At 39.7% G+C, this 20336-nt stretch overlaps 1 long non-coding RNA gene across 1 annotated transcript in view; it reads right to left on the reverse strand.

Moving 5' to 3' along the window:
* The window catches only part of LOC130543079 (uncharacterized), a 108106-nt gene extending 89988 nt beyond the window's left edge, over positions 1–18118 (reverse strand). Inside the window, exon 1 of the long non-coding RNA XR_008958097.1 lies at positions 16505–18118. This is a non-coding gene — a long non-coding RNA (uncharacterized LOC130543079). The remainder of the gene's footprint in view (positions 1–16504) is intronic.
* Between the last annotated feature and the right edge of the window lie 2218 nt (positions 18119–20336).

Consider the following 20336-nt stretch of genomic DNA (forward strand, 5'->3'; position numbering starts at 1 on the left):
AATCCTGCCCCCTATGATGCCCTTGGAAATGTGTGTGGGTTGACTGCAGAACTGCGTCTGGGATGAAGATGGGGACAGCAAACTTTGCAAATGATTTCTCTGCTACTGCTCCCCCCAGAGGACCTAGCACAGGCTTTATACCCACAGTGGTGAATGTGGGCTTGAATACAACGCACTTCAATATTATGGCTGAGATGTGTGATTTCTTTTTTTTTATTTTGAGTATCACTGCAGATATTCAGTTTTCCCTAGAGAGGACCACTAGATTATCATTTAAATTACCCACTGAATCATATGCAAGGAAACAATGGCTAATGCTATTTTTAACCAGTTAGCAGAATTCCTTCTATCATTTTCAACTCACTTGAATAGGAGAACATTAAGATTATAATGAAAATAGCTTTAGTTGGAAGCAAGTTCTATTAAAAAATGTATATAGGAAAAACTTCTTTCATCTGGCCTTGACATAGTAGATATTTCCAATAAAAAATACATTTTCTGATTTGCAGAGATCAATCACTGTCCTTAGATAGCAAGCATCATGTCTTCCATACCCCGAGAGTCACCTGGTAGCATAAAATGCAAAAGCTTGTAATACAGCTGCTGGGAAAATTCCATAACACTCAGAGAGGTACACAGTCATCCAAATCTAGGCCACTGATAGTAATGGTGCAAGAAATGGTAATTCTCCATCAGATGGAAGGCAGATCAGCCCTCTCCTTTGACATGAAATGATTAGGAAAGCCTTCTCAGAAAGGCTAAGATTGGATTTGGTCCTTAAAGAAGAGAAACAAGTCTGATAAACGAGATGTGGAGAGACGGTGGTCCCGGGATTGACAGCATCGCTTGATAACGAATGTTGTCCAGGTCAGAGTAAACAGCACTGTAACAGAAAAGCTGGAAATTTCAATGGCAGCGCAATAAAGCGCTATTTGTCACTCACGTCTAAGCCTTTTACAGGTCACACTACCTTCCTTCATACTGAAGCTCCACTATCTGGAGCAGACAGCTCTCGGGTCATTGGGCAGAAGCAACCGCACGGCCTGGCCTGGCTGCAGCAGAGGCTGAGCTACTGGAAGGCTGCCCTGGATAGCTGGTGACCACCCCTTCTCTCCAGAATAGACAGACTCTCCGAAGAAGCAATAGAAGAAAACTTGCAAAAGGAATAGTGCTGCCAAATTGGAGAGTGCTCTGAAAATTCATGTTATTTCACAGGTTAGGCACCGCAGACACTAGCTTGAGGTATGATCATCCAAAGGCACCAAAAAGAAGGAAACTGTGCATGGGGAGAAAAGAGTAATATTCCAGCCATTAAAGATGGGAATCAACATGGCAATTTGGAGAACTACTTATTTCTGCTTCTTCAGAACTTAATTCATATGTCTGGTAGAGTCCCTTGTGCCCCAACACTTGATCGTATTTGACACTGGATACTAATGAACTGAGCGGCAGGTATGTGTGACGTTGAACCCACTAGTACAGGATGCATGCATTTCTAGGTCCCAGGTTCTCAGGATGAGCTACTGAACAAAACAGAAAACGTCTCTGCCCTCACAGAGCTTACATTCGGCCAGGGCAAAATAGTTTGACTTTTGACTTTCCTAAACTCTGAAGGGGCCCAAGAAATCCCGGCCCTTCATGAGAATCACAGCCCTCTTCTTTGAAGGTTAACTTAACCAAAGGCCACACATACGTCAAACCACTTTCCCCAGAGTCAGTGCCACCTCATGTACCCCTTCCTCCAGGGTCTGGGGCTTCAAGAACCACTTCCCTACCACACAGAGATCAATGAGCTGGGGGAGAAAGAGAGGCTCCTGTCCCTAAAACACTGACAGATTTGGCGCTCCTAGCCTACACTGTCCCTAAACCCTGAACTGGTAGAATCTGATGTCCCTAACGCACACCCCCCCAAGGGCCTAGCCAGACTGGCGTCTTCTAGAAGGACAGTGGGGGTTCATGATCTCTCCACCCCATACCCTTTATTTCTACAACCTACAAACCCCAGGACACTAGGGTCCGTGAAGTTATCTGTTTGTTCCCTAGACAGCCCAGAGCTTCCCGGTACTCCTTAGGCCCTTTTGCTGCCCATCCCCGGTTCTTAATGTACTGCTGTTTTCTATTTAATGTTAGAAGTGGCTGTGTTTCTCTTCTAAACAAGGTTTTTGAGAGCAGTTGTCACTTTTGTGTCATCTATGGTACTTACCAAAGTACCTTTAAATTGCGTACTGAAGACCTATCTACCGAATGTTATTTTGTGATGCTGGGAAAATAGTTTAAAAAGACACAAAGCCTTTTACCACTAAATACGTAAGTGATTCCAGAGGTTGTTGGAAAGTTATCAAGTGCCTCCTGGAACAACCTCAGCCCCAAAATGGACTTCTGGCCATGTTCCTCCCAGGCCTCTTGCCTGCACACAATCGACCCTAAATCTCTGTGGCGCAGCGGTTACTGATCTCTTCTCAAACCCTGTGGAGAAAATTAATGAAATGGGAGAAAGAGACTTGGTGTGACTGTTGGCGGGGGGAGGCCATGAGACCTCTTGAAGGCCCCTAGTCTCTTTGAAAGCAGCTGAGGAAAGGCTGGGGTCACACAGGGTACTGGTGTCCCCACCGCTCTGTAAGACGAGGGCCAGCCACTCCTCTAAAGAAGAAAGCCTGATCAGAGAAGGTCAGACATGATGACAGGTTGAACACGTGCTGGGAGCATAAGGCTCGGAAAGATGGAGTGAGCACAAGGAAGTGTGTGATGCAGCATTGATTACGGAGATGCCTCCTGAATTTAATTCTGTCAAGCTATAAAAATCTGCACTTTACAAAGACAGCAAGTTTCCCCCATCAAATATACAGCGATCTCAGGGGATATACCATTGGTTCTCAACCAAGAGGAAAGATCAGAATTCCCATTCAATTACAAGGCCAAGACCCTCCTGCCACCCCAAAGTTATCCGCAGCTCGGGAAGAAGGCCCTGTGGGCGTATTTAAAAATATGAAAACAGTAAAACAATCACCTCCCCACACACAGACCTTCTCCCAAACACATGCCTCTCTAATGTAGCGTTAAAAATGTGACAGTAGCGGCACCTGGGTGGATCGGTCGGTTGAGCATCTGACTCTTGATTTCAGCTCAGGTCATGATCTCAGGGTCCTGGGATCGAGGCCCTCATCGGGCTCATTGCTCAGCATGGAGTCCGCTTCTCCTTCTCCCGCCCCCTGCTCTCTCTCTCTCTCTCTCTCAAATAAATAAATAAATAAATAAAATCTTTAAAAAACATTTAAATGTGACTGTAAAGAAAGAGCACAGAAAGACTCAAGTGAGAAGGAGGAGCTCTGCCACCGTGGCTCAGAGTTGGCTTCTAGATGCACTGATCCAGGCTCTGGTCCCATTTCTGCCACATGCAGCTGTATGACCTGGGGCAAGTTCTTTAAACTTCTGAGACTGATTTTCTGTAACTGCAAAATGAGGATAACAACATTATCTATTATTATTAGGATTAGATGAGAAAATCACTTGGCATATAGCAGCACTCAATGAATATAAGCAAGCAAGAGAATGAAGAAAATAAATATAACTCATATAGCATAAGGATTTGATAAAGGAAGGTCAACCGTATAGGTAAGAACAACTAGCACAAAAAGGACATCTCGGGGGTGTCGGGAATCTTTCTGGAACATACAAGTCAAACCAGTCTGGAGACCATATGAAAGTAGAGGCCTTCTCTTTTTCACCACCGCATCTGGTATTCTTAGCAAAGTGCTTAGGAAGTACTTGTTAAAAATAAAATATGGCACCTCAAACGGCCAACACAATATTGAAGGAGAACAACATACAGGGCTGACACCACTCAACTTGCTGACTTGCTATAAAGCTACAGTAACAAGACAGTGGAGTACTGGAGAAAGGAGAGGCAGATAGAGCAACAGAACAGAATAGAGAGTCCAGAAGCAGAATCACACAATGGGTCAACTCATCTTTGACAAAGGAGCAAAGCAATCCAAGGGAGAAAGGGTCATTTCAACAAACTGTGCTTGTACAACCAGACATACACATGCCCCCCACCAAAAAAAAGAATCTAGGCACAGATATTATAACTTGTACAAAAATTCATTAAAATCATAGACTTAAATGTAAAATTAAAAACTATAACACTAAAAGAAAATATAGAAGAAAATCTAGGTGACATGTTTGGTGATGACTTTAAATACACCAAAAGTACAATGCATAAATGGGAAATCTGATAAACTGGACTTCATTAAAATTAAAAACATTTGCTCTGTGAAAAGCAGTTACAGGATGAGAAGATAAGCCACAGAGAGGCAGAAAAATATCTGTAAAATACAAATACTGTGAAGAACTGCTGTCCAAAATATACAAAGAACTCTTAAAACCAACAAGAAAACAAACAATCCCATTTAAAAATGGGCACAAGACCTGAACAGATACCTCAACAGAGAAGACGTGTAGATAACAAATAAGCATACGAAAAGATGCTTAACATCATATGTCATTATGGAAGCTAAGGTAGGATAATGGGATACGGCTCCACACCTACTGGAACAGATAGGAGCCAAAGCTCCAGCAACAGCGAATGCTGGCTGGGATGTGGAGTCAGAGGGACTCTCACTCACAGTTGCTGGGAAAGCAAAATGGCGCAGCCACTTTGGAAGACTATAGTTTCTTACATGACTAAACAAACTCTTGCCCTATAATCTAGTCATCATGCTCCTTGATATTTACCCAAATGAATTAAAAACTTACAACCACATGAAAACCTGTATGTGACTGTTTATAGCAGCTTTATTCATAACTGATGAATCTCAGAAACAACCAGGGTTGTCCTTCAGAAGGTGAATGGATAAAGTGTGGTCCATCCAGACAACAGAATATTATTTGGCACTAAAATTAAATGAGCTATCAAACCGCAAAAAGACACGAAGGAACCTTAAAAGCATATTGCTAAGTGACAGAAGCCAATCTGAGTGGACTCAATACCATCTGATTCCAACTGCCTGACATCCTGGAAAAGATAAATTATAGAGACAATCAAAAGTTTGGTGGTCATCACAGACAGAAGGGATGAACAGGGGGAACATGGAGGAATTTTAGGGCATTGAAACGGTTCTGTATGAGATAGGTAAGGTGGCTCCATGTCATTATATGTTGTATACAACCCCACAGGATGTAGGACACAAAGAATGAACCCGAATGTAAACTATGGACTTCAGGTAATAATAGTATATCAATATTGGTTCATCAAGTCTAAGAAACGGCCCACAGTAACAGAAGATGTAAATACTAGGTGAAATTGTGTGGACTGGGGGAAACAGGAGGTATTTGAAAATCTCTGCATTTTCTAATCAATTTTTCAATAAGCCTAAAATTTTCCTTAAAAAAACTAAAGTCTATTAATATAAAAAATGTTTTAAAATGAAATATGGCACCAGGCCTACCATTCAGCATCTAATGATGGTGCATTTATTTTATTTGGGACAATTCCCAATGCAAAACAGAAATCGGAAGTAACAACTTGAAAATACGTTAGAGGTCCATCCAATTCACAGGTAATTCCTGTCCAGTTGTTGTGCAGATAAGAGCATCATCAAGACCCCTCTCTCTGGCTGTGCTTAAATACAGAGGGGAGATAAGGCACAAAGCCCTACAGGGCTATGGACCGAGGAAGGCCTGCTGTCAGTCATAAAGGCATTTCAGAAAATCATCAAGTTCATCTTCTCAGCCTCTAGTCAATATATCTATGTTCTCCAAATCCTTCTTTTCATAAGGCTTAATGATGCTAAGACAGATCATTATAATTATTTTTGATTCTTTGGATCAATGACCAGCCAGTATTCTTAAATGAAAAACAAAAAATTCCATATAGTAGATACCACTTTCAACATGTATCACAAACATTTACTAAATGCTTTATACTTTCAACCTATTAATCACTCTTTAGGAAACCACACTGAGGGGTGTTGGGTGGCTCAGCTGGTTAAGGTTGTGATCTCCAGGTCATCATCTCAGGGTCATGGGATGGAGCCCCTGCCTTGGGCTCTGTCCTCAGCAGGGAGTCTGCTTGAGATTCTCTCCCTCTCCGTCTGCCCTCCCACCTGCTTGTAACCCCTCTCTCTAAAAGAAAAGAAAAGAAAAGAAAAGAAAAGAAAAGAAAAGAGAAAAGAAAAAAAGAAAGAAAGAAAGAAACCCCTAGAACGTGAGAGGAATTATTAAAATAGTTATGATATAGTTCAACAATAATTATGCTATTTAAAAAAAATAATTATGCTATTTTTAAAAACACTACAAATCTCATTAGGTTTTTAAAGGTTTTACCCTGCAATTTAGAAATCTGTAACTTCTCTTTGGTTTTTGTAGAGACTACCACAGACCAAGTTATTTAAAAAACATTATTTTTAACTGGAATTCTCGAACAAAATATGACGCATTAAAAATGCTTCATGCAATATTTTACCTGTAACAATCCAATGCTTGACTGAGCTGAAATAATGTCAGAATTGGCATTTGGCTTCACACCAGTGGCCAGAAAACTTGGCTGGCCCTAAGACTGCCAGTTAAACGTAACTTTGATGGTTGGTTCTGGACTTTTTTACGAAGAGCCCTGTCATTTTCATGGGAACAGTCTCTTTCACGTGCCCATGCACACAGGCAACACCTAGTGACTTCCCCAGGAATGCAGAATACTTCAAGGGTGACCCCGTCCCCTATGAAAAACAGAACGGTAGGAAAACCCACGTCAGCTGTTCTAATTACTTATTTGATATTCTTATTTAAAATTATTCACATTCATTTCCTGTGAGGTACAGTTTTCACAAAATTTCTGAAAACTTTGTGCTTATTAGCATCCATCTTACAACAAGGTATATACTTCCTAACTTGGTCAAACAAGCATTAAACAGGCAACATACACTTTGCCAAATATTTCATTTTTTTTAACCTGTTTTTTCACATGATTTGGGATGCTGGCGATGACTAAATTTAACTCAGTCCTGCTCAAAAACAAGGCAAGAACAATATTCACAGTAAATGTGAACTTGAGATGATTGGTATGGCTGTATCTTAGTGAAGACAACACCTTTCCAAGGACAATGCCCAACATGACTGTATTCTTTATGAAAGTAACACATGACAACTTCATCAAGGTGTCCTCCACTGGCCAACACAAATCCCACGGACAATAGGTTGGCCTAGAGCTGGATGAAGAAACTATTTCAGGTGCCAGTTCTCTTGGGATTGTAATATCTCACTGGCATGCCAAAACGCTGCTGGGATAATAATCATAATAACTGCTAATTCTTAGAGAGAGCATAACCTGAGTCACACCCTTCTAAGTACTTGACCTATAATAAATCAATGGATCATTAAAAGAGTCCCATAAGTAGGTACTCCTGATTCAATCTGTAATGTAATGCTGCCAATTTCCATGGTGTATACACACTGCCCTGGGGTATTTATACCACTCAGAGGAATGGCCGTCCATGTCTACCTGCGTCGGAGGAGCACAGGTGATAGTACAAGATGCTACAGTAATGAAGTTTTGAGGATTTGTAAATTTTGTTTTTAATATACTTTATAAGCTGTGAATTTACAGAGTTTAACTTTTAGTAACGACTCCACTTAATCGGCTTACAAAATTCCTGAACGTTTAACAACCCAGTTTAGTATGGGCTGGCTCTGAACTGGGCAGAGAGGTCAAGCAACTTGTTCAAAGACAAGATATAAATAACATGAAGTACGTGCCTGCACGTGCTCCCAACAACCCAGTGGCACAGACATTATGACTTTTTCCGTATTAGAAGTGAGGAAACAGGTATGAAAAGGTCACGCAGCAAGACAATGACAACAATGTATTCAAACCCACCTGTGTAGTTCTAGAGTCTCTGCTCCAGTCACTACAGTAGAATAACACCTCAATACGTCCCAGCTCGGCAAGAAAATGTGAAAATCATGACAAAAATCGCTCTACCTTTGTGTTCTAACATACTGACTTAGTAATGAGAAGGAAATTGGAAAATAAGTCAGAATAACTGACAATTTCACCTCAATGTTCTTCTCAAAATGATTTCACAAATACTCAGAGCATTGGACCATTTGATCTTAAAAGTATTCTTAGTTTGTCCTTGTTTCTTAAGTAACAAAACGGAGAACTAAGCCAGTAAGTGACTTGTCCATGTTGCAGCTAGAAAACGGTGGGGACGAGCACCAGCTCAGGGTTTACTCCATAAATGTCAATCTGCAGAAGGAGCTGCTCAATTCCGCAACTCTAGAGGAGTGCTTCAAGCCTGAGGAAACAGCATACAAAGGTAACAGAGATCCAGATCATTCTTTGATGTAACAGGCCTATGGCAAGAAATGTTCCATTACTGGCAGTGAGACAGAAAGCGGGCAGCAAGGGAGAGCTCATCAGCTTACAGGTCCCAGAGCCCCCTTCCTGGCCCACTGCTGGGGGAGCCCCCAGGCTCGGGCCCCATCTTCCACACAGGGCACTCTGAGAGCCCCCCTTACCCACTGCTATAGACCGCCCCCCCGCCCCGGGTCACCAGAGTAACGCAGTGCCCTTTAATCATGGAATCGGTGTGAAAACAGGTTCAGTATTCTGAAATTTAGTGCATCTATTTTTATGATTCTGCACAAAACTTCACTGTTTCTTTTATCTACCATCTCCATTCCACTTTAACATTATTAAAAAACAAGCAAACCAAAACCTCTACACCTAACTAGAAATGTGAGTACTTGAGACATACAGCCAATTGCAAGTAACACGAAGTGTCATGAAAACCTCAAATACATCTTGTTCTTCTTCTACAAGAAACGCAGAGTGTGGCTGAATTTTTATTTAACAAAGAATGTAAACTGCTAGAAGATAAGCTCCACAAAGGAAGGGGTGTCTGTATGTGTTGTTTGCTGGGGTACTAGCATCATGCCTGGCACATAGTAGATGCCCCACAATCATGCTAAAAATGAATGCTTATTTAGTTACACATCTAAGTTATTACGAGATAAAGGATTTTTCACACCCTACATTGCCTTATTAATATGGGAACTCAACAGATGTTCTTCAAGGATTTTAATATTTTTCAGGCAATAGAGCCTCTCTTGAAAGCACATGTACCCAAACAAAGACGTGTATCTGGGGCGGAGGAGGGGAGGTATTCTAAACTTACTTCTAAGTACCTGTATGGTTATAGTTTTACTTTATAAAGACAATCTCTTAAAACCTGAAAATAAGACCGATAGATGTTAATTGCATATCTGTGTCAACTTTGGTTATTAATTCTCATTTCCTTCTGATTGTGCAATATCCTGACATACACACTTACCAATAATGGCAAGGATAAGAATTTTTAAACAGCTCACCTCAGATTCATGATATTTAAAAAAAATCTATTAAAGACCTTCGGTATGTTAATTTGCATTGCTTTCTCCTGTTTTCACTAAATTTTAGCGGTGCGGTAGATTTTTTTTAAATATTATGAATCTGAGAAATTTGGTAATGACTCATTCATTTAAAAAAATGAAATAGATGAACTGAATCCAACATTCACCAAGCTTCTGAAATACATCCATGGACAATGTCATCCATGTAATCATCATACCATTCTTCCTCTATCCCTGTGCCACTAGATAGGCACAGAAGGCTCATTTTATAAATACAAATGTGTTATATAAATGAAAAAAAAACCATGGACAACAGGAACAAATTGCCTTTTATGTAAAAGGTTTTCTTTTTTATCATATTATTTGCTATCTTCATAAGTTCTTAACTCTCTAAGTATGATCAATAAACCAATAAATAGGGTGCCTGGGTGGTTCAGTCGTTAAGCGTCTGCCTTTGGTTCAGGTCATGATCCCAGGGTCCTGGGATCGAGCCTCTCATAGGGCTCCCTGCTCCGCTAGGAGCCTGCTTCTTCCTCTCTCACTCCCCCTGCTTGTGTTCCCTCTCTCACTGGCTGTCTCTCTGTCAAATAAATAAATAAAATCTTTAAAAAAAAATTTTTTTTAATTAAATCAATAAATACTATGGTAGTTGCCAAGAAGATGGTGGGGATAGGGCTTACAAAGATGAATGAGAATGTAAGTTTGAAAATGTTAAATGCCAAAATGGTACAGATTTCTGACAATATGTAAATTTATGGAGAAACTATTCTCCATGGGCCCTTCACATTGCCGCACCCCCTTTGTCTTGACTATCTTTTCAAGGATTGTGGTATAGTGACCAGCACTGAGAGACACAGAGTTTCCCTCTCGAGCAAAAGAGCAGACTTGTTTCCAACCTAGTTTAATAACTTCATCAGAGACCCACAGCCATGCTCCTTCCTCTGAGGGCTGGATCTCAGCCTTTAGGCAAGGTTCATTATTCCTTGAGTGACCTATTTCATCCAAGGGTATACTGAATGGCTAATATTCAAGACATGGCCATCAATTGATCACTAATTTTGTGCATCTTCAGTCTCTGAGGCCAGAGGACCAGTTATTAGGCAGGATAACCTACAGAATGGTTTCTGCAAGCGAAAACAGGAAATGTCTTAAATTTATTCTAACAAATGTGCTCCCTATCTCTAATAAGTGGCAACAATTCTCTGAGACATTCCCACTTTTATACTTTTGTTTATTCATCTGTACCAGGAAAATATGAGCTAGATTTCACTTGGCTTTAAGGAAAGTAAATCTCCCATTATAGTATTAACAATATAGAAGTACAAATTCAATAGCTCCCTATTTGTTGCCGATTATTTATTATGATATAGATACACTCAATCACTTGTGATCTTCTAAGAATATCCCTGTATCACAGTACAACACAATACAAATGCCACGTTTTGCTTTGCTCTAGTAAGCTTAACTGGATTTCCTATTTCCCTCAAGACATGTCAAAATAAATTAATAGCTCAAGGTTCCCCTGTCCTTAGTCATCATTCCCACAGGAGTCAAAGGAGAGCAGTTAACCGCTCAGGTTTTCCCACAGAAGCTAATGGGCAGCTCATGAAACGGACTCCTTAACAGGAAGAAGACAAGTCCCCTCTCCTCGAGTCTTCCCAAAGTTCACTCCACTTGAGGGCAAAAGGACCCTCCTGTTTAAATAATCTGTAAGGACTGAGTGAAATAAGAGTAACCAGGTGTCTTGACTGCAGGACTTCCTGAGCTTTCCTTACTGAGCTCAGGCGCGTGGGGAACGGAGAGCGGGTAAGACTGCACCAAGCATTTCCCACACTTGTTTGATCTGGAAACCCCAACGTTTACAGAATACACATTGAAAATCATTGTTTCTGCCCAAGTTACTCTTTACATACAAATGACCTGAGAGTGTCAGGGAAGAATCCCGTTTGGCGTTCCACACATTCTTGTCACAGAATTCCAGGACTAGAGTCTACATCTGGCTCTGGATGCAGACTCTCAAATTCCACATAAAGGCTTTCCCCTCAAACCCATTCTTCTGCCCATTTTCCAGTTTGAGAACATTCCTTAGTCTAATCTCTCAGATTTTAAGATTTTTATATCGTGTTAGGATAGAAAACCTTGTTTCTATATTTTCACCACGCCTATTTTTTCAGACTTCTAACGAAAAAAAATGACAAGGTTAGCCCAATGATAAAAGGCTAGCCCTTTTATCTTTAATGATGGAGAAAGCTCCTTTTTCATCTTTGCTTCCTTCACTCTGTCTCGTGTATTTCTCTCTCTTTATTCCCACCACATTCCCAACGCTGCCACAGGGCGTTATTTTCTGTGACATACCTATTCCTTCACACGACCTAACGCCCAATGTTAATCCTAGTTTATAATTTATGCCACAGTTTCTATCTATGTGCACAGGAGATCAGTTTGGCCATTAGGGTTATAACGATATCATGTGGTCACCATGTTCCAAACACTGCACTATTTTTACTTACCACCCTTATTAAATTCCCACAAGCATAAAACCTTATTTAATCTCCACAACCACCACTAATGCAGATAATATTAGGACTGCTGCTTTATAAACCAGGAAAATTCGATTTAGAATGTTTCAGCCACTTGTATAAGGTTGCATTTCTAATGCGTTGTTGAGTTCAATTTAAACAGGGGCTGTTGGACTTGGAAAACACACTCTTAACCACTCACCACCTGGCTTTTAACTCACTTAGCAACTGAAGACCAAGCTGTTGGTCAGACCCAGATGACAATGATGTTGTCACAAAGAAAAGTGAAACAATGACTGGGTGGCTGTTTAGTGCGCCCTTCAACGGCGTCTAGCTCTTCTACTCTGCCTTCTCTCTTACACTGCTTTCTAAAAAGCATCACTTTTATCCTGTCTCTCCTAAATTCCACACAAAAGTAATGATTCTCTCCAATACCGATAACCTTCTATGTGCACTGTGAATGAGCAAATGAAACTAAGTATCTATCCAACAATATAATCCGCAAATATGATTTTCACTTTTATTTAATAGTCTGACGGCTGAAAAGAAAAAAAAAAGTTTTGTTTTTTTTTTTAAAGATTTTATTTATTTGACAGAGATGGAGACAGCCAGCGAGAGAGGGAACACAAGCAGGGGGAGTAGGAGAGGAAGAAGCAGGGGGAGTGGGAGAGGAAGAAGCAGGCTCATAGCAGAGGAGCCTGATGTGGGACTCGATCCCATAACGCCGGGATCACGCCCTGAGCCGAAGGCAGACGCTTAACCGCTGTGCCACCCAGGCGCCCCAGAAAAAAAAAAGTATTTGAACACTAGCACAATACCTTATTCTTGCTAAGCAAGATTACTACAGACGATAAGAAAAAGGCAGAATTCAATGTCATAACCGGGCTTTTGAGAAATGATGACTATTATTTCTAACAACTTACTACTGGACTTTGGATCTAGAATGCAGCTGTGACTCAGCATAGCTAGAACATTATATGCTGCTTATTTTCAAAGCTGAAAAGGTACCAAGAGAAAGAAATTCCTTCTGGGGGGGGGGGGGGACTGGTTAGATTTCTTTAACAGTGATAGGAGTTGAAAATTAGAAAAGAAAAAAATTACTTATAATCACAAAGGATTAGTCTCTTCTCACTCTTTTCAAAAGCTATATCCCTGATTTGATATATGAATTTGTTTAATAAAATCTTTTTTTAATTGCAAGAAAAATTATTGTATTAATCATGGTAGTCTATTTTAATCTGGTAAAATGATGAGAGATGAAATACTTTTAATTTAAATATTTCATTGTAAAGGAAGGAGGAGAGGATAAAGGGAAGAAGAAAGAACATGAAGTAAAAGTAAAAGGATCCAGCATTTTTCTCATAGAACACTGAAGAGTTCCTTTCCAAAGAAAAAATAATTACTAAAACATGATCTTGTTCCATTTTTGTTTTTATGTCAACTCAAAGTACAAACTGTAAGGAATAGCCCATTATTCTAAGGAAACACAGAAAAGAGACAGATGGAAATAAGCAAAACTCCTAAAAATTGTTCGGGTCTTACCTAGGGTATTATAGTTGAACAAGAAGACAGAACCAAACTTTTATCACGACGCAAATGCAAAATGAGAATGATGTAGACGTCAATAATACAAGTTCACAAAGAACAGTGGGTTCTAGATCCAACTCTGTAATAATAAACCACTGACCCTGGGAAGCCATTTTACAAAACTAAGTCTCAGTTCTATCACAATAAAATAAAAGATGGTGGTGGGGAACAAGATAATTCCTACATGCCTGACTAGCTCTGAAAAGACAAAGCAAGGAAAATTGTTATAATGTTCCCTTTATGATCTCAGTCCTACCAGATCTTCAGTGGTGGAATCATTATTTTGCTATACCATGAAATCCTCTGTCCCTTGTTCCTACTAGGAAACTTTGCTAATTCAAAAGACTAAAATCTAAACAAAACATCTATTAAACGACTAACGTATGTGCCTGATACTGCCGAGAATCACAGAAGATGAAAAACAGAGTGAGCAGCAATTTCTGCTCTCCACGCTCTGACATAACTCTCAGAAAAATAAGAAAATCCAAGTAAAAATGGCAATTAATGAAGGACACTGTAAATAACCAACTTTCAAAATTACTGCTAGAGACAAATGTTGTAAAAGTTGGGAAAGGACACTGAAACGCTTGGGTGGCTCAGTCAGTGAGGTGTCCCCAGTTCTTGATCTTGGCTCAGGTCCTGATCTTAGGGTCATGAGTTCGAGCCCCACGCCCAGCATGGAGCCTACATTTAAAAAGAAAAATGAAAAGAAAAGTTGGGAAAGGACAAGCACTGATGTGATGAGATCATTTTTCAAAGTATTAACTGGCACGTGTTCCTCCTGCCTTGTTGACTGCCCCTCACTGTGGGTAGCCAAGCCTTTCAAGTCTTTCTGACTTCATCCTTGATGCCATTTTAACTCTCTGCTCTAGTTTCTCCTTATAAAATCTGCTGAGAGGTCAGCATGCTAGAAAATCATACTATCGTCCTGCTGACTTGGACCACTGACTTAGATAAATACTCCTTTGTTCTGGAATTTATCAAGTAAGTGAGTGGGTGTCTCTGCTCCAGCCGACAAGTGTGCTGAAGGAATGGGTCTCCCCAGAGATACGGAGGAAAATGCAAAGGCACCAGCATGTGAATTTATAATCCATTCTCATTCTGTTTTGTCTGACCCCCATAGTTGCCTCACTTTAAAAGCACATCAGTAAAAGATGAGGAATAGCAGGAAGGGGCTTGTGAAATCATCACGTTTCTCTCCAAACTAACTGAAAACACTGAGATTCTCTCAAAGAGAATACTAATTTGTTTTGTTCTAACTGTGCCATGAGGCTACTGTGTTCGAGGACCTGACAAAAAGTGGGAGAGGTTTGGAAATCTGTGTTCTTGAAGTGGCATACATTCTCTTATTTCTGAACAGCGTATGTTCCTATAGCTGGACGCATTATCATCTGCATTGCATTCCACCTACTGAAAACTTGCATTAATGGGAATAAAGCATGGAGCTTGGATGTTAGAGAAAAGAACAGTGCCAGGTGGTATGGTTTACCTGGCATCCTCCAGACAGACAGACATTAATGTGTGGGACCCTTATGCAGCCACTGGAAACAAAAACTCTGTTTACATAAGAATACACAACTGAGTGTCACCTCTTCTAGATGAAAAGTTCCCCATGATCCTTCACCTTACTCTGTTTTCATTCTATACACACTAAAATTTGATGATAATGAAAGGCTAAAATTTGATGATAATTAAAGGTCTAATCTAACTAAGGAATTTGAACATTGCAGGTCAGGGAAAACAATATTCTTCATTGTCAATTAATATATCGACCTTCTTGTTCATTCATTGGGCTCTTGTGAGTTTAGTTAATGTGACTTAGAATCCCTTACTCTAGTCAACATAGAGGGTCCCAGCAAAGACCAAATGCTGGACAGCAGATAAATTATATCAAAATATTGGCATGCAATGAGACCACTTAGTAGCCAGTCATTCAACTATCCTCTCCTGATAAACCATACTCATTATCATCAACTTATGAAATGCTCTAAGATATATATATATGAATGAAATACGCACAAATTATAAATACACAATTTGATAAAATTTCACAAATAGAATGCACCCGTATAACCAGAAGCCAGAAAGAGAAAACTATGATCACTTCAAAGTCCCCTCAACACCAAATCCCACTTCAGGACAAACTCCCAAAAGGTAACCAGAATTTTGACTTAAGTACCATCGCTTAATTTTGTCTGCTTTTTAACTTCATAAAAATAGAATCATAAAGTATATGTTCCTTTGTTCTAATTTTTCTCCATTATTTCACTCAAAATTATATTTCACTAATCATCCATACTGTCATATGCAGGTTTGTCTATTAAAATGTTTCAAGCCATATATATAATCTAGCATTGCATGAGTATACCACAGTTTATTCTTCTTTTCATGGACATCTGTGACTTATGTTGTTTTTAGTTTTCAAATATCATGAACAATGCTTCCATGAATATTCCTGTCATGGCTTTCCGTGAGCATATGTGGACATTTCTGTTAGTGGAATTCCTGAGTCATTGGACATGCCTATCAGCAAACACTTTTCCAAAGCGACTGTACAAATTTACGCCCCCAACCAGGAATATGTAATAGTTCCAGTCACTCCACATCCTTGCCAACTTAATCATTCTCCTTTAACTTTCAATAATATCTTTTTGTGTTTTTCTACCTACTGATTTCTCTAGATGTTCTCAATTAAAAGACACTTTATGTACTCAGTACTTTATGGCATTAGTTTTGAAATTAGTCTTTAGTATAGGAACTTTCTTGACATGATGCACTGTGTAAAACAAAGGGTAAATGTATCTGCTGAAATCATCACTGGCAAATGAAAAGTTATAATAATCATTTTCTAGCAATTTCAGCATACTGTAAAATAGGAAATCTAGAAACCTCATTTTCTTTAAAATGAAGGAAAGGAATTTTACTAGACTATGAAAGATAGAATCATCTTTTCAAATGTATTTTTAATACCTTTGGATAGAAAATTATGTTTCTAATGAAAATTTACTTACAGTTAACAGTGACTAAAAGATCACCTTCAGTTTTAGAACACACTTGTTGAAATGAGAATCTCTTGAATCTGAAAATAAATATTGGATGTAAGTATGTACAATACAGGAAGGGCAAAATACTACTCTTTCTTCCATCTTATTAAGACTAAAGAATGCATTTCAAATCAAATTCAGCTTTTATAGCTATGTTCCTATAAGTCTTAACCCAAAAGCAAAACCTACAGTTTCTGGAATTAATCTAACACAACTGTCACCCTGATGATCTGCAATTATTTGCACACTGAGGTTTTAATGACAAAACCCAGAATCACTACTAAATAGATATTCCTTTAAGCATATACTGACAAAGACCACTAAGCTCCAGATCAGGATAGGATCTGAAAATAATGCTTCTGCTTCATGAGAAATAGAACATCCAGTAAACATGTAAAAAAGTATACTAGTGTCAATTTAATAGCTTTTTTGCTTTTCCTGTTTTCTGTAAAGTGGCCAAAAGCCTATTCTTCACTGCCACTGATGTTGTATGAATGTATGCATTATGGCAAGATGAGAGAGGACCAGGAATGCACTGCCATGTTAACTTTAAAAGGACATTTTAAAGAACTTTTGTGAACAGTAGAAGCCTACAATCATTAGTTTCCCTGGCTCTTAAGTTGCTGTAGTGGGTTTTAAGCAGGAAAAAAAAATACCCAATCTTTAATTCTGTAAAGACCATGCTGGCTATTGAATGGTGTATAGAGCCCATGGAGAGGCTGGGGTGGAGCAAACAGACCCTCGCTAGGCTGCTGCAGGGAACGTGGGTGGACGACCGTGTTTGACCAGGGTGGCCATGAAGGCAGCGAGCGTGGTCTGATTCAGAGTTGAATGCAATGACAGAGCAAAGAGAAACCTCTGGCAGTCAGATAGGAGGTGTGAGAGTCTAAAAGCACTCAAGGAGGGCCCCACACTCTTTCTGACCAATTACAACAACAGAAGGACTACTAATGAAGGGGCCAGGGAGAGAAGGAAGGAGCCAAGCTAGGATGGAAAGATGGACTTTTACTGAGGATGGGTGAAGTTCGAGGTGACTTTTAAACATTTACGTGAGGATTTCTAGAAGGCTGTGTATATACATAAGCAGGGCTGGAGATGTGCATTGAAAAGTCATTAGCAAATAGCTGATATTTAAATCATGAGACTGGATAAAGTTCCCAGTAGACTCAATATGGATGGAGAAGAGGAGAGACCCAAGGACTGAGCTCTGGGGCTTCACAACCTCAAAAGGGTGGTGAGAAGAGGAGCCACTATGGGAAACAGCAGGGAGAAGGAGCCACCAAAAGGTAGAGAGAGAAAACACAGTGAACCAGAAGTGTGGTTATCAAAGTTTCCACTGGAAAGAGTACTCATCACAGTCAGATCTTGCTAATCCATCAAGAAGAGGCTGAGGACTGACTTCTGGATTTAGCAAGCAGTCTCCCTGGAGTTTATAATAGTGTTGAGAGTCAATGGGAGCCAAGTTTGAGAAACACTGAGAGAACAATAGGACTTGGATACAGTGAGTAAAGCCAACTCTTCTGAGAAATCCTCCTATAAAGAGAGGCAGAGAAATGGGGCAGCGATTGGAAGCAGTGGAATCCAAAGCATTTTTAGAAGATGGAGAAAAAAAAAAAAAAAAAAAAAAAAAACCAAAACACCACATTCATGCAGAAGGGAGAGGGGGTAGCTAGAGCCATTCTCTTGGGTGATCCAAAAGGAACCGGATGGGGGTGTATATGCAAGGGAAGGGATGGACCTGAAATGAGACTGTGGACACTTCCCCCAAAGTAATAAATCATCAGCACTAGGCAAGGATGGAGAGAAGATATGGGAGATTCGTGAGGAGAGAACAGTACGCTAACGTCATCTAACAGAGGGGAAGAGTGAACCACCCCCCAGGGAAACACAGAGGGACTGCTGATCAGCACGGAGAACCCCTTTGAGCTCAGTGATAGCTAACATGAGGTGAAACGAGACTTTCTGGGTTTTCCCTTAATCCTGCCCAGTGGCACAGATGCAAACACAAGGTAGGCAAATATTTGGATTTAACCATGTTGGTGTTTGACCTTGGTGGCTCAGACTCCTTATTTTTGTATTTCAGTCATGTATTCAAGACAAATGACGCTGTATGTTTCACAAACTGCTCTTGTTCGTCATACATAAGGGTTCCTTTTAGGGGTACTTTACCACAGCTGGTACCCCAAAGCATGTTGAGATTTCTCCTTTTATTCTTAATGTTTTAAATATTTTTATTATAGTATCATATTTTAGTTTCTCAACGTGGTCTTATTGGTTTCTAAGCCAAAAAAAAAAACAACAGTAAGTACATAAACAAACTCAAGGAAATGCGTATTCCTTCCTTTCTTGATTGCTTTAACATAACCGAAAACACATGATGGGCACCTTATAAAGTTAATAAAATTTTGTTTTCAGGAGATTAAAATTCTTGACCCCAGTGAAACATACTTATTTTCAAGTATTCATGAGGCCTACCAGATTGCTTTGCTATCCCTTCCTTGCCCCATGGCAATGGGTTAACAGGCACCAAGGGTTGGCTACCCTGTCATTAGGGATGTCATGGGGAAAGTTTACTCAAATGTACTAAGACCCCAGACATTATCAGGTGTTATCACTTCCATTCCTAAGGGCAATTCTGATTCAAAACTCTTTCTCTCCTACCCAGAATATATTAAAAATCAAAGTGCTCTATATTCTTGATTCTTAAGATCATTTTTCAGTTTTATTTTGAATTTGAAGTCATAAAAATATGGAAACCAAGTTTCTTTGTAACCCTAGGCTTTGCTTAGAAATGTGATATCTACTTTAAATGGCTGAACTTAAAAGGTTTATAAATTACACTCCATGTATGAATAAGATTCCATGATAAATAAAGGCTTGAATCCAAATAGAAGCCAAGAAAGTACATTTACAAAAAGAAATACTGCATTTAGTATTTTCCTTCAGAGTATATTCCTTCATAATTCTTTTGCCTTTGTCTTCTGAAGTTAAAAATTACAGAAACAGAATGAATTTGTCCCCAAACTCCCTTAGGCTGGAAACCATGACCCAGAGAAGTTATTTATCTTGGTAGATTTTTCAACTGCAATGAAAATCTGTTCTCTAATTCGATAGAATCACATAATCTGGACTGGAGTAGACCACTCCATCTTCCACATTAAATCACTGTTAGACTCACTGCCTTCTTGCAAACATATTTAGCCTTGTTACTGTCCCTGCTAAGACTGTTGCACTAAGCACCAGTCACCATTATCCAAAGAGAAGCTGTCAAACAGACTGACACTGGTGAAATGTGAATACTCGTGGCACTCAGTGCTCTGCTGCCGTCTGACCATCTCCGCTTTCTCTGATAAGCCATGCCATGCCACGGGCTCACACGAACAGGTGTCATTGTAGCTGGGCTGATCCACTCCTATACTTGGGTATTTGATTATGTAACATTGATGCAAGCCTTTATATTTATCCTTACTGCATTTCCCTGGATCAAGGACAGCAATTTTTCCAGCCTGTACATATATTTTTAAATTTTATTATTCATCAAATTTATCTTAGCTTGGTTGCATTCACTCATAAAATAAAAATTCTCTCTCTCTCCCATCCATCCATCTTCCTCTAAGTGTTAGAAACAGCTAGCAGTGAGATGAAATGCTTCCTGTGATCTCATGGGGCTTCCTATTTAATGGATTTCTAGTTCCTCATCCAAGTAGTTAACTTAAAAATTTCCAAATGAAGCAGATTCATAAAATAGCTCATGCATCAGCTTTTCTGGGAAGTAAGTAATCTCTGTCCTCGAGGCTAA

The sequence above is a fragment of the Ursus arctos genome, unplaced genomic scaffold, assembly GCF_023065955.2.
Source record: "Ursus arctos isolate Adak ecotype North America unplaced genomic scaffold, UrsArc2.0 scaffold_7, whole genome shotgun sequence".
In the NCBI taxonomy this organism is placed as follows: Eukaryota; Metazoa; Chordata; class Mammalia; order Carnivora; family Ursidae; genus Ursus; species Ursus arctos.